Genomic DNA, 27,854 nt, shown 5'->3' with positions numbered 1-27,854 from the left:
TGCTGGTGCATATGCCACTGAGCCCTCACCATCACCCACGTGGATAATGGCTTAAAGCTACAGTCTGAACTTATAATGAGCACTGAAATAGTTACACTATGAAACTAATGGAATGATATTTAAAATGCCAATGGCACTGTCAAATTGGGGCAGTAGTGCTTGTTTTCAGTACCAGCTCAGTGTATTATTTCAGGGCAATTTTCTGTTTCTTTCCTCACCAGTCTATGCATGTGATCAATTTATGGTTTAAAAGGCTTTCTCTCATACACACACACACCCATATATGTTTTCCACTGAAGACTGTGCTTTTTCCTAGACCCACCCAAATTCCAGTACATAACTCACTTGTGTGCCAAGTTTTCATATTCTCCATGCAATGAATGGAAAAAATGCCTTTTCCCCCCACTTCTGCACATTTCTGGGGAGAGGAAGGAAAGGCCTCCAGAAGAATTTGGTTATACCTGTTGTTTCAGAGCAGAAACATGAGAGGTCCACTGTTAATGAGAACATTCTAGTGCTGCCTGTGGAAGGAAGTTTATGGTGTTGGAATCCCAAACTATTTGATTGTGTTTTCAAGCCATAAATATAGAGTGCTACAGAGATTTTTTTAAAAAATAATTATAAAGTGAAAATAATATAAACTACTAGATTGTGTGGCTCCCTGCTCTGTTTATACAAAGTATTCCAATTACACTCTTGAATGCATTGATGTTTTATGAGGCAGGGTAAACAAAAATCAAAGCTCAATGGGGAGAAATATTAGGGAGCTTTATAAGGAAATGGTAGCTTGCAGCTGTAACCTTAGAGCCTCCCTTTAATCCAATATGGCAAGGGATTAGAAAGGGTTTGTGAAAGGTGCTGGACTGACAGCATTGCCATCCTCTCCTTATCCACAGTGCAGAAAGGAGAAAGGCTGCAGCACTGTGGGCTTCCCCACACTGCCACAATTGCTGCTCTAGAGGGAACCATTTTTAGAGCTGAAGGGGTTCACTGGCTGCATTCCTCTTCAAGCCCCACACTATCTCCAAAACTAACTGGAATGCCTATGGTGTTCTGAAAGGCCTGATTCTGTTACCTTTACTCACACTGCGTAGTGGCCCCACTGAAGCCAGTGTCCCAGTTCACCCCCATGGTGGTAAGGCCCTCAGGACAGGCTCTGGGGGAGGAAATCTCTGCAAACATTTCCTCATGGACAGTGAGGGGGGTGTCAGCTTTCCTCCAACTCAAACCTGATGATTCCCAGGCTATCTGCTGGAGGTCAGGGCCATCCACACAGAGCTCCTGGGCAGTATGGCTTTATTGGACTGGGCTGCAGTGACCACTGGGATCCAATATGGTGTGGTGCTCTGTGGAAAAGATAATACAGCCCCAGGCTTCTTATTTTCCAGGTAAACTCCAGGGGAATGGAAGGGAATGTGTATGTCCCCTTGGTCCTTTGCCCATTTTCCCACTGCAGTCTCGGCCCCTCCCGCAGCAGAGACACCCCCCCTCCCCAGACCTTCAGAGAGATCATCACGGATTCCAGAAAGGGAAAGTGCACGGTGGGTACGTGCAGATAGGGAAAGGGACTGTCAGCATCCCTTCTGCATGGGTCATCTCAGGGGCACTCTCTGAGCCAATGGAACTATTTGTGGAACAAGTTACTATTCATCCTAGGTAAAGGTAGCAGAATCCATGCCTAAGCTCTTTATTTGGGGGAATAACTTTGTGGTATTCAATCCTAATTTATTTTCTCTTCACTTTATGGTTCCTTAGGAAACCCTTGTAAAACCTGTGCTATGCTGCCCTGCAACATACTTCAGAGAACAATGATACATTCCCAACAAGATAAATACCAACCTGTTTTTCAAAGTCAGCATATCTATAACTTCACTGAAGGGAGGTTGTATTGCTTGTTTATTTACACTCTATCTTATCTTTATTATTGTTTCTTTATGATCCTGTCTCAGCTCAAAAGTTCAATGATCTTATGTATTAGGGAACTTGAGAAAGTCTTGTTTTGATCACTGAAGAATTAAACTGGATATTTCTTTCATGTTCTGTTGAGACATAGGTTTGTTCTTTTTTCAGAACTCCCCAAATTTATTCTTAAAACTCTACAAAATTCAACAACTTGAGTAATTATATTAAATTATTTTTGTCTTAACTTTTCCAGATGCCAAGAAGGTCAGAAGTTACACTTTGATGTTTTAAGTCATCTGCTTTACCAGAATAGCAAATATGACCCTTCCCCAACTACCTTATTATGTCACTACTAGGTGTTTGGTTGACAAGGATAACTTATCAGGCTTTTGATGGCTTCATAATGTGTATCACAGAAGAGAACAGAGAAACATTTAAATTTAAACATGAGAGCTGGTTTCAGCAGTTTTTCTGCTGAAAATTTCAATGAAAACAAATTATAACTTTTCAGATAAAAATTGAAAACTAAACTATGCGGCCGAAAACCAAAATATTTCTAATCAGAAATGCTACCGCAGTGACTCAGAGGAGTTGTAGTTTGAATGCCTGATGTTTCTGTTCTCTTGTATAGGCCAGGCTCTTTGGTCTCCCTTCTTGGAGAGGGGAAGTAGTGCATCATAGGAGTCCTGGTCCATAGAGAAGAATGGGGTCATGAGAAAACCAAACCACATCCTCGCCATGAGATACACAACAGCATTTCCTGAATCAAAATGTTTCAGATTTCAACTGAAAACATTTTGGTTTTCAGGTGTCTTTTTGGATGAAAAATGTAAATTTTCCATCAAAATCAGAGACTTTTAATGAAAGATTTTGTTTAATTGTAATCCCAATTTTTTTGATCAGCCCTAGTAAACAGCCATATGTAGTCTCATTGACTGATAATCCTATATAAAGGTAGCTTTTATTCTGTCATCAATTGTTAAAGAGAAGTGAATCTAACAAGGAGTTCTGAAGCTTGAGTTGTGAGGTACTGTATACTACATACTACATACTATTACAAATCAATAAATGTAAGGAAATCTTTTCTTGTTTTTACTACATAGCACACTATGAGTCACCTACTCTTGGTGATAGATAATAAAAAAAATAACTAAAAAAGACCCATGAGCTTTAATTTGCAGTAGTGTATTTCAGTGGAATCTGTTTGTAACCACAGTGATGGATGAAAGACGGATCCAGTCCTCACACTTCAAAGAGGCACAGAGCACTGTGTTTCCATTATGGACTATGCGAATGATACAACATTCTGTCATCTTTGATGCAAATATAACATCAATCCAGAGGCATTCATTTGTCCCTGTGTTAGCAAAGTGGCACCCCTGGGAAACCCATGATTTACAAAAGGAACATTTTCTGTGAGATACAGAATCCTTTGCTTCATTCATTAAATGAGTAAAACTCCTCCCTTTCTGTTGGCAGCTAGACACTACAATATAGCCAAAATCCATCCCTTCCTCTGTGAACCCACTGCCAAACTCTGGTTCATTAGCTAGGTGTTTTCTAACTTGCCTACTGCAACCATGTGTTCTTGGCCCTTCTCCTCTACCTTATGGCCTAGCCATCCAAAGTGCTCCTGCAACGATAATTTTTCTTTCCCATTATTCTGATCATGCTTCCTCTTTCCTCAGTGCTTGCACAGCCTTCCCTTCCATTACTGCACAAAAGCATAGCTCGCCTTCAAAGTTTCCCATAACTCTGCCTTCATCCACTCCGACCTGGCCTCCCACTTCTTCTGATTCACTTCTGACTGCTCCTTTTGTCTCCTTTGCTGATATATCATCTGAGATTTCTCTCCTACCACTCCATGTGCCTGGAACAGCCTCCCAATTAACATATGTCAAATCCCATCTCTGGCTGCTTTCAGAACAACTTCCCAAAACACATCTGGTTTGATGGAAGTATTCCAGCTATAGTAGCTACATGCCACCCTATGTTTGCCTACAGTGTACCTGTATCTCTTGTTTGTGCTGTATCATACTCCACTTGTGCTGTTAGATATGAAGTTCTTCAGGGCAGGGATTCTGGTCTTTGACTTCAGCACTGTATAAATAATACATTCAAATTATGGACCACATTCAGAGCTGATGTAGATTACAAGTGGCTTAGTAGCTTGGAGGTATGTGTATTGCTCATGAAGACAAAGGACCTACCTTCAAATCCCACAGAAGCCCCATCAGGTGGATAGAGATAGGGCTCCTATAGGACATCAGCCTAGATCATCTAAAAGTTTCTTCTGGCCTTCACATCTATGAGTTTAAGTTATGTATGTGTAAGTTATGCACAGAGGAGGCAGAATAGAAGGGCATAACAGGAAAACAACTAACTGAAAATATAAGATAAGGTGTGGGGATGTATCTTATGCTTTTCCTGCCCCAGTTCACCCCCTCTTCCAGCTCCTCTTCATGTAAACTGTACCACCTTAGACTCTCTTGTACTGACTTACTGATGCATAACTTACATCACTGGGAAGAATGCAAAAAAAAGCAAACCAGTGTTGGCATTAAGACAGAGTAACAGACAGCAAGACCTGCCTGAATAATTCAGATGGACTTTCAGGACCAAAGAGTCATAGAAATTAGGGATGAAAAAGACCTGTTAAACCATCTAGCTCCATCCCCTACTGAAGTAGGGTCTCACAAATCTAATGCTGTATAGGACTCGCAGCTCTCTAATCCATGATGAGATCTAGGGCTTGGCTACACTTGCAAATTAGAGCGCATTAAAGCAGCCTCAGGTGCCCTAACTCCTGACGCATCCACACTGGCAAAGCATGTAGAGCGCCCGGACTCTGAAGCTGGAGCACTCCTGGTAATTCACCTCCACGAGAAGCATAACTCTTGCTGCGCCCCAGCTGAAATGCCTAGGTATCAGTGTGATCAAGCTGTTGCATTACTGCACTGTGATTGGCCTCCGGAAATGCCCCATAATCCCCTGAAGTCAAGGGTCCACTCTTCTCATTGTTTTGGAATCGGCTGTAGGAATGCGGATATCCCCTTTCAAAACTCTGTTTCTGAGCATGCTTATCTGCTCTGGGACAAAGTAACCATTAGTGTGGAATGCTGTTGCTGTGAGTGTGTGTGTGAGAGAGAGAGAGAGGCGGGGGGAAGGGGGGTCTGCTGCTGTCTGAACTTACAAGACAGCATGCTGACACACTCTCAGCACCCCAAAACACACTGTCTCTCCCTCCACATACATACAACACACTCCCTGTCACACTCCACACCCCCATTTGAAAAGCATGTTGAAGCCACTTGCATGCTGGGATAGCTACCACAATGCACTGCTCTCTGTGGCATTGCAAAAGCTGCTCATGTGGCCACACCAGTGCACTTGAATCTGACAGTGTGAACACACGGCAGAGTTTTCCCTGGTGCTCTTTCCGAAGGCTGGTTTAACTCCCAGCTCTTTACATCTGCAAGTGTAGCCATGCCCCTAGATACATTTACTTTTAAGGTGAGTGCACAACTGTTGAAAGACTGTTCTCAGAGAGTAGTAATCAATGGTTTGCTGTCAAACTGGGAAAGTGTATCTAGTGGGGTCCAGCAGGGGAGAGTCTTGGGTCTAATACTACTCAATATTTTCATTAATGACTTGGATAATGGAGTGCAGAGTAGGCTTACAAAATTTGCAGATGACAGCAAGCTGGGAGGGGTTGCAAGCGCTTTGGAGGATGGAATTAGAATTCAAAGTGACCTTGATAAACTGGAGAATTGGTCTGAAATCAACAAAATGAAATTCAATAAAGACAAGTAGAAAGTATTGCACTTAGGAGGGAAAAATTAAGTGCATCACAACAACAATTGGGAATAACGGGGTAGGTGGTTGTACTGCTGTAAAGGATCTCGGAGTTATAGTGGATCAATAATTGAATCTGAGTCAACAATATGATGTAGTTGCAAAAAAGGCTAATATGCTGGGGTGTATTAACAGGCGGGTTGTATGTAAGACACAGGAAGTAATTGTTCAGTTCTACTTGCACTGGTGAGGCCTCAGCTGGAGTGCTGTGTCCAGTTCTGGGCACCACACTTTAGGAAAGATGTGGACAAATTGGAGAGAGTCCAGAGAAGAGCAACTAAATTGATAAAAATTTAAAAAAACCTGATTATGAGGAAGGGTTAAAAAAAACTGGGCATGTTTTATCTTGAGAAAAGAAGGGTGGGAGCTGATAGTCTTCAAATATGTTAAGAGCTGTTACAAAAGGACTGTGATCAATTTTTTATCTGTGTCCACTGAAGATAGGACACGAAGCAATGGGTTTAATCTTCGGCAAGGGAGATTTAGGTTAGGTATTAGGAAAAACTTTTGCAATATGAGGATAGTTAAGCTCTGGAAGAGGCTTCCAAGGTACATTGTGGAATCCCCATCACTGGAGGTTTTTAAAGACAGGTTGGACAAATACCTCTCAGGGATGGTCTACATTTATTTTGCCCTCCTTCTGCACAGAGCAGGTGGACTTAATGACTTCTCAAGGTCCCTTCCAGCCCTCATTTCTATGATTCTACATGTATGCAACTACAAAAATGGTATTGGCTGTTTTTAGTAGCACATTTCATTGCAAACTCATCCAATTCCCTGTCCACTATCAGCCCTACCTCTTTTGTAACATCACTTTGATCTCCCCAAAATGATATTTGTTTCTTAATTCTACCATTGTTTCTTAGTGACATTTGCATTCACTGAGAATTAGCCAATAACCAATAAGAAAAAAAGACAAAATTAGAGCCAAGCACTGTCACCACAAGCCTCTGACAGATGCTGCTCTGGATTGTCTGTCTTTGCCTTTCATCTTAGCATTTTCAAAGTTACTGATCACCCACGAGTCCCATTGATTTCAACCTTAGTTCTGGATGCTCAGCAGATGCTGAAAATCAGGTCCATTGTTTTCTAAGGCTGAGAAACAGCAGTCTGTCTGTTGTTCAAGCCTTTTTTATATATTCCCATGTTAATATTTTAGCTCTGACAGCCTGTGTTTTTAAGCAATGTACTTTAACTGATGTTTTCAGAGGTTATTGCCCTCTGTGGCACTTTCACCCTTGAACAGTGAAAGTTACTGTAACAGCTTAAAATGATTAACTAGTTTCATAAGACTGACTAATGTATCTAGAAGTAAATGGTTTGTTTTGTTTTTTTGTTTTGTTTTCTAGCCATTACTCAGAAGCTTTCCAAGAGAAATGTGTTCTTTAAAATCTACAGAGAACCACTCTTAAAACTGTAAGTCTACAAAATCATGACTACACTCAGCAAAAACAAAACTCCGTTACAGGATACGAGGAGGATGTATCATTGGGACTGCTCGATTGAACTGTTTTCTGCATTCCACTAAAGGACAAACACAGACAAATGGCATCAGGGTAATATTTCCAGTTCTCCATCACACGAGAGTACTGAGTATGATGTTGCAAAATTAATGCAAACGTTATTTTGAAGACAAGTCACAACTTGTCTATTTTATATTGGAAAGAAATAAATCAAGACCAAAGGGCAAATTTTCTGTTTCAGAAAATCCAATTTTACCCTGCAGTACATTCTTCAATTGCAACAACACTCCTGAAAAGGGATGAACTCAAAGGGCCACATACCCTCGAATCCTGTAGTGGCGCTCACACTATTGCGTATGGAAGATGCACAAGGGAAGAGAAGTATGTAGCTTTAAGTATGTTGGTAGAGTTAGTTCAAGAAAAGCAAGGATATGAAGAAAAATAGGACAAACTATTGGGGGGGGGGAGTAAGCATAGTAAGCACAACTGCACTATTGTGTTTGCTTTTTAATTTATCTGAAGTTGAGTTTAGTGCTCATGAATTCTATCCAAGGGATCTCAGTGGAGGCAAAGGGCCTGATTCTCACTTGCACCAAGATCTCTTTACACCACTCGGGCAGTGTAAAGGGACCTTGATGGGAATGAAAAAAATCAGGCTAAAGAAACTTGTTTATCCATAATGTACTGATAACAATGGCAGTGCAAGTTTTCCCTCACTGCCTGCTCTACGTTCTTCCACTTTTACTGGTGAAGCAGCACTTCACATGCTGTGCCATTTCAGTCTTTGACTCTCTTGTGAGACTGCCAAAGAGGACCAGTGTGGTGGCAGTGGTTTTTATGAGGTAACATCAGTATACCAGGAACTGGGCTGAGGCCAAGGGCATGTTCCAGATGGGCCACGAAACAGCTGCCAGATGTTAAATCAAAAGTTTCCTGATCAAATACTAATTTCTTGAATCACCCAATCCCCTGTAAAAAGCAACAGAGGGTCCTGTGGCACGTTGATTGAACTAACCTCATTATCTCCATACTGATTTATACCTGCCTCTGGAAATTTCCATTACTTGCGTCTGATGAAGTGGGCATTCACCCACGAAAGCTTATGCTCCAATACTTCTGTTAGTCTTAAAGGTGCCACAGGACCCTCTGTTGCTTTTTACAGATTCAGACTAACACGGCTCCCCCTCTGATACCCAATCCCCTGTATTCACTCAATTCACTGCTTGAAACGTTATGCAAATGGTGCCGCAGTTAATTTCTTCCTAAGAAAATGAATGAGAATTACACGTGTCCTAGAACATCTATGCATCACCACACATACACCAGGGCCAGGGCCTTATTTATATGAGGGACAATCTGACTCACATTTCCACGAAAATAACAGAAATCACATTGGCTTTTCTTCCATTATTTCTTCCATATTTTTTTCGTACACTGGCTGCTTTTGTAGTTTTGTGGCATGTTTTTTGGTGGGGGGCGGGGACAGATTGTTAATAGATTTAGCATCTGGGAAGTTAGGGCAGATGCTTTTGTGGATGGCTGCAGGTGGCTAAGGCAGCAGGGAAGTAAGGACTGTTTGCTGGGGCTAGAGAATGACAGTGGATTCACCAGCTGACAGGAAGAGTGAAAATGGTAGGAGTGGGACCTGGCAGTGGTGCATTATAATCAGAGCTTGTCAGAAAATCGAGGGGAGGGTTCATGGAAATCATCAACAAAAACAAATACAATTTAGTTTTCATTGAAATTTTCCACAGAAAATGTCAACTTATTGACCTCTCCCACCCAAAAGAAACAAAAAAACCAACCAGTTTTGACAAGAAAACAGTTTTGATGAAAAATGTTCAACCAACCTTAGGTATAATATCCATTGCTCTGCCATGACTACATTTGCCTTTATCTCCCATGATCAATTAATCTTGATGTGGTGAATTATGCCTTTGAGAGAACCTTAACTATTGTCCACAAAGTTATCTATTAACAACAGAGCTGGTCGAAAGATTCGAAAATTTATTTTTTATGAGATTGTCCAATTTTGTGATGGAAAAAGGGGAGAAAGTTTCATGAAATATTTGTGATTTTTTCCCATGTTTTTTCCATCAGCTTACTCTAATCCACTTTTAAATCAGAAAAGCAACACATACAGCATTTTTAACGGCATGCATTGAATGAAATGTGTTGTGTTGTACATTGGTCCATTACAAATTACACTCATTATTTCAACAGATAAGCTTTTTATTAAATATCCTTAATAAAAAGTTAAATTCAGATTAAAAAAAGTGTAGATGAAAATAAGACTTGAGAAACTGGATGTTTTGTAAAAGCTCTGCTCTAGGAATTATTTTGGGGAATTTCTATGTCTTGTGCTATACAGGAGGTCAGACTAGATGATCACAATGGTCCCTTCTGGCCTTGAAATCTATGAAACTAGAGAAGAGGAACAAGCTGTGATTTAATCAAGCACTTGAGTTGAAGTTGTGGAAACAAATTGAACCTAACCGGGTCAGACTAGTGTGCCACTGCTGATCAAAACTTACTGTGCTTTATCACTTTTAATTTATAAAGGAAGTTTAAAGCCACCTAGCCAAAGCTCTGTCTACCTTTTACACTTATTTAAAAACACCAGGCATACAGCAAGTCCAGCTGCCAATCCTCGCTACATAACAAAAGTAAACCACCCAAGCTTTACAAAAAACAAAACAGGTGACATATCTCACCCTTCTCAGCTGCTAATCCTCAGGTGTCCCCCATCCCTCCCTAAAAGCCAGAGGGAGAAAAGAACTTTGTAATATGTCCTGAAGGTCAACAAATTGGGCTATTTTGAACCAAGTGGGGAGCAGATTCCTAAGTTAAGGGACCCTCCAGGAAAGTAACACACCAGCAACTCCTTTGCTCCAGCTTGAGCAACTCTGCAGGTTTCAGCTGCAGCAGCTGTGGCACAGGCAAAGGAGGGGGGAGGTGTCTCTCAAGTAGGCGTCTCCTAAGCCAGTTAGAGCTGCATAGACCAAAATTAACATCTTCTGCTCCACAAAGAAATCCAAAGGATGCCAGTGTAGTTCCCAGAGCACCAGAGTAATATGGCATCCCATGGTGAAATGCACAGGGAGGCAAAAGATATTCTTAAGACTTGGTGACTTTACAATCACAGAATTTCCATAGTATCACACATGTGGGAGGATGGGCTTTACCTCATCACTTAGTCTGGTGGGCCCTGGAACATCTCAGGTTATCATCTTGCAGAACTCAGTAAATCCGAGTGGAGCACCTGCCCCTTCATGGTACTCCCTGGCCCCAGCCTACCCCACAGCAGCATTGCTCCACTCCACACCTGAGGTGTAATCATGGCCCCACTGAAATCAATGGGAGTTTTGCCATTGATTTCCTGGAGTCAGGATTTCACCCCTGAACCATAACTACTCTCCCTGAGGTGGGCAAAAATGAACAGAGCTGAGTTTTTCAGAAACTAACTCTGATCCGGCAATTGCACAAGAGTTTCCATTGGCCACTGGAGGGGGGGGGGGGGGGATGATACATAGAGCCACCCTTTCTAGTTTTGCTCCCTTTCCACCTGGCCGTGTCCTCCAATTTAGTGAGCCTCAAAATATGTGCTGTCCATGCAATGGACTTTCACATGTTCCTGGGCAAGGAACAATGCTGCTGATATTCCTTCCCCCTCCCATATGAAGAATTTATCAGTGGTTTGGGCTGGTATGCATTGCATTGAATCCCATGCATGTCTAGATACCGAGAGAATGATTTGGCCTTTCACTTTAAACACATATGCAAGAGTTATAAGAGTGCTGTCTTTTTCAATTGTGCCATTTACTCCAATAGTGCACACTCTTGTCTTAGTTCCAAGCCTTTTAACGTATTAGTAGCATAGATATACAGAGTGCTGAGGTGATCCCGGAGTTGGTAGTAACTCATTCAAGTAACTCATGAATGCTTTTTCATGCCAGTGAGTTAGGGACATCACAGCTGGAAGGCAGCTTTCAAATACTTGACATTTAATGGATTCAACTCAGCTTAGAGATTTTGAATTTAACTGTTTGAGGGTCCAGTCAATGTTTTCCCCAATTACCTGTATATTTTTACAGGCAATAAGATAAAGATTGCCTGACCGCAACCCCCCGCCAAATTAAATACAAACCCATCAACTCACAATTCACTCTAGTTTTTCTAGAAGCTAAAGAATCCAAGTTTATTTCAAAATGTCCTGAAGTTCAGTGTGCAAAACGATTAAGTGTGTTTTTTTGGTCTCTACCTGTACCCAAAGAATACAGCTGGTCTCTGCTAGTTGTGTGTGTCAGGAGAGAGAATAGGGGTCAGAACACTTTTTGTAAAATCTGTGCAAACCCAAATTTCAGCTCCAATCAGTACTACAAGCTGATGACTTGGTTGTTTTTTTCTTTTCATGAGCAACTGGGGTAAAAAGCACTATTTGTTTTCACTTGAAAGGCTATCGAAAGTAGCCTGAAGTGTTGAAAGTCATCTGTTGCTGTTTTTGTCTCTAGTCCATGCCTAATTTACCCACATGGAATTCTTTTGGAAGTTTTGGTCTCCTCAATGCTCCAATTTGCAAATGTGATGCCAGTTTGTAATCTACGACCAACTGCACAAAGTTATATTTTGAGCCTTTCTTCCCCACATAAGCTGGTTACCAGAGAGTGCAGAGAGCCCAGAGCAACATTTTACAACAGAGAAAAATAAAGGCATTTCTGTAGCGGCTCTCTATTTTGAAAATGCCCCTGCTACCTCCCTGCTTTAAAAGAAGAAATCATGAGTGATGATATCAAATCAGAATTAAAAAACAAAATATGCTGAGGTTTAAGGTGGGCACTCAGATACTAAGATGAAGAGGACTCTAGAAATGCCTATAAATATAAGCAAAGTAAAGTGGAGAAACAAGGTTAAGTTATAAAGATAATATAATTCTCCAGGTTCACGTAGAAAAGCTAGTTTTGTTGCATTTTCATAACCTACGTAACATGGAAAAAGTAATGTAACTATAAATATGTTCAAAGCATAAATTATACAGGAAAAATAATAGTGGGAAGGTACAAAGCTAAACAGAAATAATGGGGAATTTGCAGCTCAGATCTAAGATTCTGATTGCTGACAGTAAGTCATACTTGTTATACAGTTAAGGAAGAAATATAAAGACACCATCCAGGAGCTGGGGGAAAGTGCATAAAGTTCTCCAAATCAGAATTGTTTACATTCCTTATACCTACCACAGAAAACTTACAAATCCTTTCTTATCCAGATATGCACCAGAGATTATAAAATGTTTCGGTCTAGTTTCCCACTGTGGAAACTAAAACTGATTTTTCCACTGAAAAAGGAGAAATAACTGACTGAAAATTAGCAAAAACAGATTTTTAACAGAACAAAAAGCATTAAAAATGTCTTCAGAAAAACACCATAACAGGAAAAGTCTTGCAAAGATAACTATTATTATCCCCTAACAGACCAAAATATCCCCCCCACACACATTGTAAACATAATGTTTGGAATACTGCATCAATAGGTAGAATAAAACATGACAGCTTTTGCTGCACCATCACTAAACTGCTATGTAGTTCTAGTTTTCACATGCAGGCATGAGCTAATAAGCAGATTTTCTTTTGCAGATAGTTTCTAGAACCATACATTATTAAAATAGTTAAAATAGGACGAGAATGGATTCATTAAGCTTTATCTGAAACACAAAGTTTTTAAACCTCTCTTAAGCATGTATGCAATTTTTTTTAAACCAATTACTTCTTACCTGTGAAAGATCAATGTTCAGATTCCTTACTAGATGTTATCGTCATGACAGGTCAAACAACTGTTTATAAAAGAATGAGTATCCTTTAGGTACAGCACATATGTATGTTTTAAACACTCCCCCTCTATCCCCCTAAAAAGTCTTCCTTAATTCACTGTCAGTCAAAAACAAGTTGGTAAGAGTCTGAGTTGGAATTACCTGAAGGAGGAAACCGGAGAGAGAGGGAAAGGAATCTGAGAGGAGATTCAGTGATGTCAGCAGTATGTCTTAAGGAAATCTAGAGCTGAGCCCAGCAAACTTTATAACTACAATAGCACTCAACACCCAGTTACGTGGTAAGCAAATACCTGCTTAAAAGGAAACTGATGTACTTTTAAAGAATGTCAGTTAATCTTTGAAGAAACTTTAGTCTCACTGAGCAAAGTCCCTCAAAGGCCTTCTTGCCGGAACAAATAAGGGCACAAAGCTTTGCACACATGAAAAAAAGAAAATAGAGACCAAAAAAAAAAAAAAAAAAAAAGTCAACATTATTGATGATCCCCTTCCTTCTGGCAAAAAGGAGACTGAAACCCATCTGAAATGAATTTATACCAGGACTATTTTAGCACACTGAACCATAACAACCATGGTCATAGCTGAAATCCCTGAACACTAATGTTTCCAAGCTGGTTAGCCACGACACTGTTTCTTTTTGATGACTTATTCTGAGCTTTCCTGTGTGCCATTTCCTCTGTTATTTACAAGATGCAGAAAATAAAGTGAGGTGGTGCAGATTTGATTTGGGGAAAATTGGGTGCCTCTGAATGTGAAGAGTGAGTGGTGTAAGTGTTTTGCCATCCATAACCGTTCTGAAGTGCCTTAGGCGCTACTTTCTTGTTTGATGGGATTCCCAGAAGTAAATCCCAAAAGCAGAAATGAAAGGGAAGACATTACAGCACTGGAAACACTGATCTGCTGGCTCTGGGATATTGTTCTCTGACATACATCCTCCCAGATGCATGGCTTCACGGAATTATGTCACAGCAAGACGGTCCAATGCAACAGATCATAGAGACAAGCAACCATAGAGACTTCTCATGGTGCACTTGATGCTAGATTAATCTTGCCCCCTTTGGTGTTGAGGTGCGAGAGGTGTTTTAAGTATGGCTTTTTACTAACAAAATCACAACCATCTCACTTAAAAGAAAACATACTAGCAGAAGCGAAAGCTCTTTTTTCCACAGTGGCATTGGTAAACAATCATGTCATCGATATGCAACCATAGGAAATAGAGGCCTGGAATTCTGCCTTCATGTGGTCAAGTATGTAGGCATTTAGGCAGTGCCAGCAGGCAACAGCTGTTTTAAATTTAGAAGAACATAAGTAAGATGTGATTTTATTTCCTTGTCAAAGACAAACAAATTTCACACCACTCACACATACACTCCTCCCCCAATCCTTAGACCTGTGGAACTGATTGTCCCTTTATTAATTATTATGAGAGATGGAGCTGGTAGCAACCCCTATATTTAGGTTGTCTGGTGCCTTGCATTATAAAAAGAGTCCAGTGACCTTTTTTTGCGATGCTGTAACACCGTTGTTTGCAGCAGGCCTTTGGAACTGGGCAGGGATAAAGCCCTTGAGCTAGAGAAATTCCATTCTGGGTTAGCTGAACTATGAATGATTAAAATTGCTATTTCCTGGCTCTCACTTGTGTTCCTCAGGAAAATGGTGGCAGCTTGCCAACATAATAACTGCACGTGAATATTCTAAAGTGTCAGGCCCATACTGCCACTGATGCAGCACACACTGCACTGGGAAAGCCCGTTAGCTGCCAAAGCAGTTATAATGGTGGGTAGGGTGGAGTGGAGGTGGAAAGAGAGGCAGGCTGGGCCCTCAACAGCCCTGGCACATGGTTTCAGCATCTTAGCCCCCCCTCTGTGGATATCAAATGGGGCAACAGTTCCTCCAACTCCCAGAGGGGTGAGGAGAGAGACAAAGGTGGCTGAGCTCCGCCCTCAATCATACCTTGGACTCAGAACATGCACCAGCAACAGATTTCCTCTGAGATAAGAGCCTTCTTCTGCTGTTAACTGATGCAGTTAGCCCCATATCTCAAGTGGCAGTAGTCTGTATTGCAGTGCTGAAGGTTCATAGTTCACACCCTGTTAATGATGCATGATGACAGATATCTACCTTTTCCCTTTTTATAAAAACCTAGAAAATTACTTGCAAAAAGTTATGTTAAGATTGCAAAGTTAAGCACTTGAAAATTAGGAAATGCCTGTTTTACAGTTGCCTGTGAATATTTATTCAGCCCCTTTGTACATATGTGCTATGATACAGTCTTTAATTACATGATCTATTACTATTTTTCCCACAGGATGCCTGCCTCATTCAGTGCACAAAGTGGCGGAATTAAGGGTCCACAGGTAAATATAAATCTGACATTTCCCAACTTTTGCGTGCTTGACGTTGCAACTCAAATGCCTTTCTTTTAATGTAGCTTTTTCTGAGAATTGTGAACATAAGGTCCCCGTCTTAAACCACTTACTCTGCATATAATCTCTTCTACTGTACCTCAGTACTATGGCGGACATTTAGAACAATGATAGGGAAGAGTGTAACATCCCAGAAGTTCAGCTGTTTATCTGTACTTCTTGGATCTATAAATTTGAGCAGGAAATCTAATGATAATAATTGACTTTCTCATGGTATTTCCAACTCTTGTTTTTGGAAAGAGTCAAGTAGGGAAGAGATAGAAGAAAACAAAAATCTCAGACAGAAAATGCTCCAGGTAATTCAGACTTGCAAAAAAGTTTTAGTCAAGGTTCAGTTCAACATGTGTCTGCATGCATCCCAAAGAGGGAAGAAAAGTCATAATGAACATTTGAGTTTTAGCTCTTCCCTATCACAAATGTGTCAGAAAAATGTTTTACTGTCCCTCTGAAACAAAAATAAAGATACACATTTCATTGCACAATTTCTCTAGGTAAATATATATAGGAAGTAGCAAAAGTTGTGTTATAATTTATGATCATAAACAAGTGCAGAAACATATCTTGACCAAAATGCATTTCTAAGTTCTATTTACTAACAAATAAAATTATTAAATCTTTAATTATGTGCATTAATTAGAAGTTTCAGAATCACTGGGTGGGTTAAGCAATGGAAGAAAGAGGCTAAGAAGAGAGAGGCTACTTCCACCTAAATATGATAGATGTGCTTGAGCCATGAAGTTCAGACCTGAAATTTTATCTGAATCTGGATCCAAAATGTCCCCAAAGTTTGGGGGAATTCAGATCTAGGATTTTGGCCCAGCTCATTACAGAAATAGGAGACACTATGCACTGCTCGGATCCTGATCGAAATGTCCTGCAGAGGTATTTGAATCACGGGGTTTGGGTGAGGTCCACATCTAATTATTATTGAAGGATTTGGGGAGAAGAAAAAATGAGTTTATGGTGCATCTCAAAAGCTTGGAGCAGCAGAAAGCATTGTTTCCAAGGGACAAGATGTTCTTTTGGAAATGCTAGAGCTATTTTAGGTGAGCTGGTAGACTGAAACCACTGACTCAGCCCGTACATGTCACCTAAGACACCCAGCTAAGTAGGTAGAGACCAGTTGGTCAGGCTAACTTCACAGTATGTTCACTCTCCTGAAAGTTGCTTGTGCTAAAGAGGACAGTTCTTGGGATACTACTGATCACCTTAGAGGAAAAATCCTAGCTATGTAATATCAAATATGTTTTTAGAAAAAACAACAACTAATTTTGATATGATTTTACCATTGTTATCCTCTATCATTTGATGGTTTGAAAGGGAGTATAATTGTGGGGCTAGCCTAGGACTTAGGAGTCTTGAGTTCAAGTTCCAGTTCCAGCACAGGCTTCTTGTGTGACCTTGGGAATGTCACTTAGGGCCAGATTTACAAAGCCATTTAGGTGCGGAAAGATACAGGCGGGTACCTAGTGGAATTTACAATAGCTCCTAAGCAAGTTAGATGTTTCACTCCCACTCAACGTCAATAGTTAAGTGCCTATCTCACACAGGTGAGTTTGAAAATTCCAGTAGGCATCTATCTGCATCTTTAAGCACTTAAATACCATTGCAAGTCTGGCCCTTAGTCTCCCTGTGCCTTTGTTCTCCATCTGTAAAATGGGGATAATCGCACTTTTTACTTCACCGGGGTGTCGTGAGGATAAATACATTAAAGATTGTGAGGCCCTCTGATACTGTGGTGATGGGGGCCATATAAATACCTAAGAGACAGAAAAGCTCTCCCTCATAATATTAATTTTTCAATATCTTGACAACATTTTGACAAAATGTTGAAGTTCAGTGGCTGGGAGTCCTGCCTATCCTAGGTTTGGTCCTTGTGGTTTTCTGTGTTCTGTGGTTACTTCAGCTTTTTGTCTTAGCTATCTATAGCTAAAGAGTAAACTCCAGAATCTTTAACGTTTTCTTTATGTAAAGAAACAAAATACCAGTTGGGTTTCCACTTCAATCACTAAAACATAATTGTTTCTGTTTTTATTATTGGCTTTTTAAAATTTCATTTGTAATGTCAAAACATTAGATCAATAAAAACAATGATTGAAAAATTGGCAAGTAGTTTCCCTGAATTGTCAAGGAAAAAAAAGTAAACTCATTGCAAACCCCTCAAAATGTAGTTTGGTTAGGAAGTACCTAGTAGAGAGAACAGCCAATACAACCAAAAACATTCCTTTCAGAATAACAACTTTTCACACACACAAAGAACTAAGCTCAAAATGCATTTTTATCAATTACTCTAGTAATTAAAACCAATTACTCTGGTTATTTAATATGTAAAATCTACATAAAAAAGCCGATTTCCATTCCCATTAAAAAGATAGTAAGAAAATACACACTGCACTCTATAAACGATAGTTTTAATTAAAAAAACAAAAACAAAGATGCTAACTGGAAACTTCTTCTTAGATTCCTGGGCTAATTAGAAAAGACTACAAATCCAGATCCCTACTGACATTCTATTCTGCAAATACTCATGTATTGCTTTCCAAACTATAAAGCTTGATTACAAAAGATCAGTAGAAATTTGTCAAACTGCTTTTTCAGTACATCAATCAGTTACCCTTTTTAAAAAAAACCCATTGACAACTATGTACTCTCTCCTTAGTATATTTTCTTTCATTGTTTTTAAATAACCTTGTATTGTTTGCATACTTTTCCTGAGATTAGAGATTTTATTTGTAACTATATCTAATTTTGAATCAAAATGGTAAATCTGTTTCTTAATGACTGCATTGTTGATAAAGTTAGATAAAGAGGTGGCAAGGACATATGTTTCAACTAAATGCGCTGTTTCTTGGGCAATGTGACCATGAAAGGAAATGAGGACCCACTTCTGCTCCACTGAAATCAGTGGTAAAGCTGCCATGGAATTCAATAGTATAGGATCAGGTATTGAACGGGAAGACATTCTCTTCAGTGTCACTCCCTCCTATTTAGATGTCATCGTGGTAGTCACTGCTCTCCACTTTTGTGTCTCCATCTTGCTTTAGTCATCTTTTTAAAAATATCACAGAAGTCCACACTAGGGGGACTGTACCATGGCATAGTTAAAGTGATACAGTTTGTGTGTGTAGACAAGCCCTCCTTCGCCTGTATCTTAGGGTGGATGGGGATGGGAGACTCAGGTGCTGGTTGACAGTTGGCAATGACATGCCTATAAGAGTACACAATTGGAATGGGCTTCTTTTCCACTTGAAGAGCTTTACACTGAAAGATTTGGGTGGGATTTTCAAAAGCATCCACCACTGGCCTAACTCTGCTCCCATTGAAGTAGATGATAAATTTTCCATTGACCTTATTGGGAGGAGAGTTACCCCCACCAACTAATGCCTTTGAAAATTCCTTCCTTTTTATCAAGTAATTTTATTTCACCAAGTGAGCTATTGCTGAGATGGTTCTTATCAGTGCATGGTAAGGAATTTGTTTGTTTTTCCACCTGATTGGTCACATTATTAGAGCAGCAACAGAAGTGATTTCTTGTTACTTACCTGAAAACTTCCATTGTAAACCCAGTTTAAAAACTGGATTTAGGACAAGCTTTTCAAAAATGGACATTGAAAGTTAGGTAACTACATCCTGAAGTTTTGGTCCCAAATGACAGAACTATTGATATATTTCAGCTCATGGTGTCAGGAACCTCAAAAGATTTCACAGGATGGCTGCAACCTCATGATGATAGCTGTTCCTATGAATTTGTGGCTTCATTTTAATTAAATTGGTTAAATTAAACCCTTCTAGTTTTGATTGTGACCCAGAACCAAGAGTGAAGGTGTAGATTTAGATGCAGGAATTCAAATATAAACGGCCTTCAAGCCTCAAACTGGAAATTTTAAAAGGCTCAGGTTCAAGAAAGTTTTTTTTTTTTGCCTGATACGTTCATGCAACTTCAAAGCAGCCAAAATTCACCTCACTTGCCCGAAACTCAAACATGTCCCTTTCCCATCCCAAGACTCTTCTGGTGAGTGACTGACTGGCCCATCTGCTGTATTTTGAGGTGGGAGGACAAAGTGAGCTTTCGCTGATTACACACACAATATCGCTTCAGGGGAACAAATTGCCCACCTGCTTGTAACAAACTAACCTACACAGATGCTTCATGTGTGCCCCTTCTCTCCCTCTTCTTGGATCAGGAACTGAAGGATCCAAAAGATTCATCCAGGTCTCTCAGGCTGTGTGCAATGGGGCTGAAAATGAAAAAGCTCTATTGAGGTTTCTTCCCCATGAGGCCATTGTATCTACCTCTCAAACAAAGAAATTGCTTCAGATTGATGATCCTAAACACTGAGAAATACCTTTATCACTTTTGCAATCCAAGGATGTTCAAAGGAGCCCTGCTTTGGAAAATTAGTGCAAACAATGGATTAATTTAATTAGAAATGGTTTCCATGGACCAGCAATATGGGACCTGACCCAACATCCACTGAAACAATGGAAATTCTCCCATTGAATTCAATAGAGTTGTGTCAGGCCCATGGGGATTTGAGCATCAAACCATGGAATTAGTACAATCAGTTTCAAATGCCCACACACTAGATTGATTCTCTGTAAATAGAACTAAAAAAACCCAAACCAAACCAGTGCCTCATTGCATTCCAAATGTGTATTCCTGGAAAATAGCATCTTGAATAAACATTTGAGAGTTCTTCATCATCCGACTGTAATCAAAGGAAATGAAATCTGTGTTTTTGCAAATACGTTACTAAGAAGGCTTCAGAACTGAACCTTGAGAAAACTACTGAGGTTGATAGTGCCTATGAAATTTTATGAAAAGTCCAAGAAGTGATGGTAATAAAGAGAAGAGTACACATATCCTGCACCTCAAATCTGGTACAATGATTATCTCTAGGAATACTATCTCAAAGAGATCTTTTTATTTCTACCATGGAAAAAGTTAAGAAATGCCCTTGGAAGGTCATAGAATACATTTATTTCCAGATGTAGCTAAAATTACTCAATCTTAAGAAATAATCTATAGAAAAGAGAACTATTATCCTTTATCCTGCTAAATTCAGGGTTGAGAAGGGGTAAAAAAAATTCTTCCTTCTAATTAAGTTGGTCCAATAAAAGACATTACCTCGCCCACCTTGTCGCTCTAATATCCTGGGACCCACAGGGCTACAAAGAACACTGCAAACACTGAGAGACAGTTCTTTTCTTCACAAGAAGATGTGATAGTAGGTCTTGGCCACACCTATTATCACTATAGTTGCAAAATAGTTTCCATTATAACCCTCTGTTTTCACATGCTCAAACATTGCAAAACATTGACCTTTGGGGCTTCATTTTTCCATAGTTGCTCTCTACCCAGAAGGTGAATTCTTTTAGAAAGTTTGAACAAAATCCCTTCAGAGACAGAGGCTATTGCTTTCAGGCAGTCGCTGGGACAATTTGCCTGAGGAAGATTGTATAGTAAGTATTTTGTTCCTCTGAGGTAAAGTAAAACCTGCTGTAAACCATCTGCATCTGAAAATTACAGGCATGAAAAATAATCAGGGACTTCAGAATTTTAAGGTCTGCAAGGAATTTTTTAGGTTTTCAGGTGGCTGGGGGTTGAAATGGGGGAATAATTAATTGGAAAAGTTATTTTAAGGATGATTGTCCCTTTTCCCCCTTCCCCACCCAATGTGCATCTCCTTTAATGCAGACTATATAGAGTATTCATATTAGCAGAGTATATTCCTCTCAAACTCTTGGTTTGATGGTGCTGATCACTGATATTTGAAACATGCTAAAAGGTATCAGTAAAGCAGGGGACAAGGATTTTCTCGGTTTAAGAAGACAGCAACGAGAGGGAATCAGCCAGGTTAGTGGGTGTCTACAGAAAACAAGGATCAGCTTTTCTAACTTGATGCCTAAAAGGGAAAAATATGTCATTAACTTTCTCCATGCAGCTAAGCAAGGAGTAAGGCAGTTCCTTTCTCTCCTGTATCGCCTCTGTGCATTGCTGGGGAGAACAGGCTCCATGAGGTCATTCCTCTATCCCCCCCGACACTTACCCACAGGCAAGAGGGGACTGGACAGAGGTGAGCAAAGAATGGATGACGTTTTGGCTCCCACCCCTGCAATACCTAAGCTGGCACAGAGAAGGAAGCAATCTACTACTGTTGTAAGCCAGTAGTAGATATTAGTTCCTCTCTGGAGCAAGAGGGAACCGGTGAAGGAACTGTGAGTCTCAAAGCTCCTGGGACAGGGGAGCTACATGTGGTCTCTTACACAGGAGGAGACAAAGTCATTATGTGAAATTCTTACCCTGTTCAAGTCAATGGGAGTTTTGTCATTCACTTCAATGGGGCCAGAATTTCACCCTTAGTTAGGCACCTGCATCCAGTAGATGCCTAAGTAAGTGACCTGATTTTCAGACATGCTGAGCTCACAACCTATACTGATGTCAATGGGAACTGCAGGTGCTTTGCACCTCAGAAAAATCAGGCCACTTATTTAGAACTCTAAATGAGAATTTCAGTGCCTAACTTCAGATACCCAAGTTTGCAAATGTTGGCCTTACAGAATACGTATCAATGTTCATTATCCAGTGCTGTAGCAATCCTGGATTAAAGTATGAGTAAGGAACCAGAAGAGCAGCAACACCCAAATCAAAAGTAAGATATGGCATTAAGCCACAACACTCCAGGAAGTCTACAGCCTCATCTGTCCACACTCCTGAATGTGTCATCAACATAAGACATGTTAGAAAGAAACTGTACAGACAGGAAAAACAAGACTTCCTAGAGGCAACAGGAAATACATTTGTTTCGTTAGGTCTAATTTGTAATGATTCATCTGACGCATATTGCATGTTATTCAATGCCAACTTGCAGCAGATGAAAGTTGGCATTAGTTCATTATCATTTGGCTAATGCTGCATCTCCAATGTAAAGCTGGTTGGGAACTTTTGACCAATCTCATTTTTGTCAGAAAATGTCATTTTATCTCAATCAAAACTTATCACAAAACAGGGGCATGTTTGACAAATTTCCTTACTCAAAAAAAGGCCACGAAAAAGATTTAAAATTGTCAAAATATTTCGTTTTGGCAATTTCAAAACAAAAAAATGTCAGCTAATTAGAGTGAGAAAATGAAAAAAGATCAAAAGAAAAAATGAAATGTTTCAATTGACCCAAACCAAACAAGTTTTTGGTTTGTCGGTTTGCAAATATTTTTGAGATTTCAAATTTGCACCTTGATTTGAGAAAGGAAAAAATCTGGAACTCCTGCAAAAATTCCCAGGATTGGAAAACAATTTCCCACCCAGCTCTGCTCCAATGGCAGAGTACCTGCAGGGATTTCTACTTCATCTTAGATTTCAATGCACCTGACATTTTGAGGTAAAACTAAATGATCTACTTTGATCATGATCAAGTTATGCCACCCTTGCCCCAGCACTGCCATCACCCAAAGCCCAACTACAGCCCCTTGAAAAAGCTGCCTCTTTATGAGATAAACCTCCTGCCTTTTGCTTCACTGGCTTTTTCTGCTCGGACTGCTACTGCTGACCATCTTCATTTTCTTTTTGCAGTTGGTATGAAAGAGATATTTATCTGGCTCTAACAAACAGGGAATGTGGGCCTGCAAAATATACTTATAAGACACTTAGGGTATGTCTACACTGCAGTCAGAAGGTGAAATTGCAGCTCATGATACCTGAACAAGATCAAAGAGAGCTTGAGTAATAATTTCAGTGAAGCTGAGGCAGCATGGACTGGCTGCTCAAGTATGTCTCCAGGGTCCTAGGTGAGCCAGGCTTGCTCGTGCTACCTGGATCAAAGCTAGTGCATGTATGTCTACATGTGCAGCAATCACACCTCCTGACTGCAGTGCACACGTATCCTTAGAGAGTGAATTAGTAGCTGGACAAAGAAAGGCAAGTAGCGTAGGCCTAAGTTTACATGAGCCTGGTCCCTGAACAGAAAATCAGAGCTACACAATAAAAAATACATTATTACAAGTGCAAAAAATTATTCTGTCCATCCCTCCCTGACTAACTGATGATACCAAGACAGTGATTTTGTGTGTGAGAGGATATTTTAAAAGCTACAATATATGCAGTTGCTTTACTCCTGGGGAAAGGTATGCAAAGCTCAGTGAAACAATTTCTCTTTGGGTGTAATTTGCCTATTTGCAGAGGGCAAGCACCAGTCAAATCCCACTTGCAGTCTAGTTACGTGCCAGCCCTCTGGACAAGGATGAATTTTACCCTTTATGAACACACAACCACAGCCGGCAATATGGTGGCCCCTTTGACTATATGGAGTTCAGTTGGTTCAACCAGAGTTCCAGAGAACCTACTATATAATTTACACCAGGGGATCTTTTGCAATCAACCTGAAATGAACCCATTAAACTTAACCTCTAGAAATTCACATTACTCCAGGCAGAGCAAGGCATTTCACTTCTAATTCTGGCAAGAAGTTTGCAGTCTCAAAAACAATTCACAAGGCACCTTGCTTTCTCTGGTTTTGGGTTCACTCTCTAAGGCAGGTGACTGTTTGCATGGCCTTCACTTGCACTGTGAACAAAACATCTCACACAGCTCTAGCCAAGAAGAGACCAGCTGATTGTCAGTGAGAGGAGGTTAAGAAAATGCGCCCTCCCCCCTCCAAGCAGGTAAGGACTGCACGGCTATTGCACTCGCTGCCAGTGATTTCTGAAGCCAAAAAACAAAGTATTAAATTAATCAAGATCATCAAGTATGATACTATATATATGCAGATTAAGAGTGAATCATTAAGCCTTCAGAGGGTGCCTGAACACATCTACAGGCTCTCTGTTTCCTTGTACCACACCCTTTCATAATATTCCCTTGGAGGGGGGAAGAAACCATTTGCTCCTCTTTCCTTAGGTGCTACTTTCATTCCTCTGCCTCCCCCTAGCATATTGAGTAATCAAAGCACAGTGCTGCTTCCTTTACTCTCCTTCTCTCATGTTAGGAATAGGCCTACTATGAAGGATTTTGGCAGCTGAATCTCAAAGATTAATATATATATAGGCTGTCAATGGCAGGTAACGCAAATGATTAATGCAAAACAAATTAGATTTAAAAAATAGTTGTGATTAATCACAGTTTTAATCACACTGTTAATAATAGAATACCAATTTAAATTGATTATAAAAATATTTTTGGATGTTTTTCTACAGTTTCAAATATGTTTGTTTCAATTACAACACAGAATACAAAGTGTACAGTGCTCACTTTATATTATTTTTTTTTTTACAAATATTTGCACTGTAAAAAGATAAACAAAAGAAATAGTATTTTTCAATTCACCTCATACCCGTACTGCAGTGTAATCTCTATTGTGAAAGTGCAATTTACAAATGTAGAATTTTTTTTTTACATAACTGCACTCAAAAACAAACCACTGTAAAACTTTAGAGCCTTCAAGTCCACTCTGTCCTACTTCTTGTTCAGCCAATCGCTAAGACAAACAAATTTGTTTACATTTACAGGCGATAATGCTGCCCACTTCTTAATTACAATGTCACCTGAAAGTAAGAACAGGAGTTTGCACAAAGTGAGCACTGTACACTTTGTATTCTGTATTGTAACTGAAATCAGTATATTTGAAAATGTAGAAAAAAATCCAAAAATATTTACAATAAATTAAAATTGGTATTCTATTATTGTTGAATAGTGCAATTAAAATTGCAATTAATTGTGACTATTTTTTAATCTCGTGATTAATTGCTATTTTTAAAAATTGTTTGATAGCCCGTATATAGGTGTAGATATAGACACACAGCAAACCCTTTAAGAAGCTTCAGTACAATTTGCATTTTCTCACAGTGCTACAAAAACCATAGCAGCTTGTGGAGATTCCAGAGGAGCATCTACAAAATATCTGGCAAATAATATTTATTTTCAAAATTGATGTGTGAGCCAAACACAATATGGGGTATTTATCAGCTTGGACCCATTACAATCTTTTAGATAAATATTCTGGTTTTTAAAAAACCTAAACTGTGTATCTAATCCTGTTGTGTCACTTCTCATTTCCTTCAAAGAGAGGGGGAGAAAGCTAAATTAAGCCTGAAGCTCTTTTGAATTTACTGCCCCTTCATCATTAAGAGGCCTTGTTGTGCCAGATATCACTGCATATATTGTTTCTGAGATCACTCACTTGCCCCAGACCCCTGCAATGCCTAAATACAAGGTGGTGCACAATAATGGTAGTATCACTTTACATTGATATAGTGCTTCTCCTCTCAAAGGACCCTAAGGCGCTTTGCACACTGAGCTACTAACTATGGACTAGATTGTACCCGTTAGGGACCAGCTCACACTGTGTGTGGTAAGTGCTAGTAAGTGAGGGGAGGGGAGGACCCCACTTGTGCCACCCCATGTTAGGGTTGCCAGGAGTCCAGTTTTCAACTGGAAAGTACAGTCAACAAGGGAACTGGCAGTGTCCAGTCAGATCTACTGACTGGACACTAAAAGTCCACTTACCACAGACGGGAGGTTGGAGGGGGGAATGGTAGCCTATTGCCCAGCCCTGAAGCAGCGGCTCCTGTGGCAGCAGCATGCACCGGCGTGGGCCACGGGCGGCCCCTTTGAGGAGCATGGTTTGCAGGGCTGCAGCGGAGGACAGAGTGCGGGAGCCCATGGTGAGTGGGGTAAGTGGCTCCCAGTGGGCATGGAACATTCTCCGAGCAGGAAGGAATGCGAGTTGCCCCACCAGCCAGCACTTCCCCTGGCCACGCTCTCAGGCAGCTCCAGGGTGGGGAGGGCTCGAGTGTGTGGGAAGGGGGCTGCTGGGCAGGCAGCGAAGAGGGAGGCGGGGGGGGGGGAGGGCCTGCCGGGCAGGAGGGCCGCATCTTAGCTCACCAGCAGGGCTGCCTGGCTGCTCCTGTGTGGCCACAGCACTCCTCTGACCTGCACTGCTAGGTGACCTGCTGGAGCTGCAGCTGCTCACACTGGAGTCGAGGGGGCAGAGCAGAGAGTGATGAGGGAAGGGAGAGGGGAGAGGAGTGAGTGGTGGGGGGCAGAGCCTTGAGGGAAGAGGTGGGGCAGGGACGGGGCCTTGGGAGAAGAGACGGACAGGGGCAGGGGAGTCCAGTTTTCAGACATTAGAAAGTTGGCCAACCTATTCCACATGCTTCCAGTTAATTTGCCATTTCTAAAGTGTAGCCCACTGAGGCGAAAAACCACAGGAAGCGCACAGCAGCACTGCACTGCAGTTCCAAAACACAAACCGAAGAATGCTCAGAGCCTTATTCTCATGTACACTAAGGTCTCTTCACATCTCTCTGGCAGCACAAAGGGAGCTTACGTAAGAACCAGGCCCTCGTTCTAACTGAGACTGCGGGGGAAGGGTGGGGAAGAATTTATGTTTGCACAGAATGGTTAAATGAGCTGCAGTGCTCACTTAGTCAAGGTTAATGCATCCTTATTCTGATGAAGAAGTATCTTGGCACCTTTCATTACCACAGGCTAAGTGGTCAAGACCTTATTACACTATTCCCCTAAAAATCTATCAATTCAAACCCCCACACATTCTTCTTGCCATCCTCAGTATTCAGGGATCTTCTTTTCAGCAGCACCTCTGCAGACATTCAGGCTGAGTAGCTTGCTCTTGATTCTGCTGTGTTGGTGACTGAGACTGTCCCATCCTCCCTCAGTTCTCCTGCCAATTGCTCCCACTCCTCCTCCTCTGCTCAGCCATTCCCTCAACTTCCTCTCTCTCTCTCTCTCTCTCACTGGACAAGGTGGAGGTGCGGAGCACAGACAGTGAGCTGGATGGCTGGCAGGGGAAGAAGGGATGGAATCTCTACTATTGGTCATGCCTACCCTGAAAGACAGCCAAAAAATAGCACAACCCAGGGGAGAGGCTTAGGAACTGGACCTGAGGCCAGAAAGCTCCAGCCAAACTCAAGTGTTCAACAGGTGTATTCCTCCAGCAACATGATAACCCATCATTCTTAATTGTCAATGCCAGTGATGTGCTGTGGGCCCACAGGTTCCTCTTGTTAAAATGTCCTGCATTCTTCTTCCCTTATCTGCTGAGCAGCAAAAAGAGAGAGAAGATGACAAAGAAACCAGCTGCCCTGGAAGAAGAATGCTACAGTTTTTCCAAGTGTGCAGCAAGGACTAGTAGAGCTTGATGCACATAGTAGATTGAGCTAGTATATCTGCTCCTGACCTCTGTAGGTAAAATGCCTGTGGCCACTGTCACTATGCCTCCTCTCCATGCCCTCGTTTAGTTTAATTGTGGCCCTAGGAACATTAATTCAGACCTTGACTTTGACTTCATTTATCCCAGCTGCTGCATTGGGGGGGGGGAGGAGGAGAAGCAGCAATTCACTGAAAACACATGCTGTCTCTGCACTAACTAGATA

General features: G+C 40.8%; 1 protein-coding gene and 1 long non-coding RNA gene across 7 annotated transcripts in view; one reads left to right on the top strand and one right to left on the bottom strand.

The window, feature by feature from the left end:
- Positions 1-13,352, bottom strand: part of KCNJ15 (potassium inwardly rectifying channel subfamily J member 15) — a 40,547-nt gene extending 27,195 nt beyond the window's left edge. For 3 of the 6 annotated variants that reach the window (XM_065590667.1, XM_042859241.2, XM_008179834.4), the window contains exons 1-2: positions 13,186-13,352; positions 12,988-13,047 (exon numbers count right to left, since the gene is read on the bottom strand). The gene's annotated coding sequence lies outside the window, so the exon portion shown is untranslated. Of the gene's footprint in view, positions 1-3,911; positions 4,003-9,934; positions 9,975-12,987; positions 13,048-13,185 lie in introns of all 6 variants that reach the window. The other 3 variants (XM_065590642.1, XM_024100523.3, XM_042859242.2) reach the window with 3 other exon arrangements.
- LOC101933180 (uncharacterized) lies at positions 1,756-27,854 on the top strand. Its single transcript, XR_256603.4, has 5 exons — positions 1,756-1,882; positions 7,107-7,173; positions 15,350-15,398; positions 20,815-20,930; positions 27,225-27,854. It is a non-coding gene; the product is annotated as an uncharacterized LOC101933180 (long non-coding RNA).

Source organism: Chrysemys picta, chromosome 1 (genome assembly GCF_011386835.1).
Source record: "Chrysemys picta bellii isolate R12L10 chromosome 1, ASM1138683v2, whole genome shotgun sequence".
NCBI classification, from domain to species: Eukaryota; Metazoa; Chordata; order Testudines; family Emydidae; genus Chrysemys; species Chrysemys picta.
Note: the sequence above shows the minus strand (reverse complement) of the source record. Positions and strands in the feature narration are given on the sequence as shown.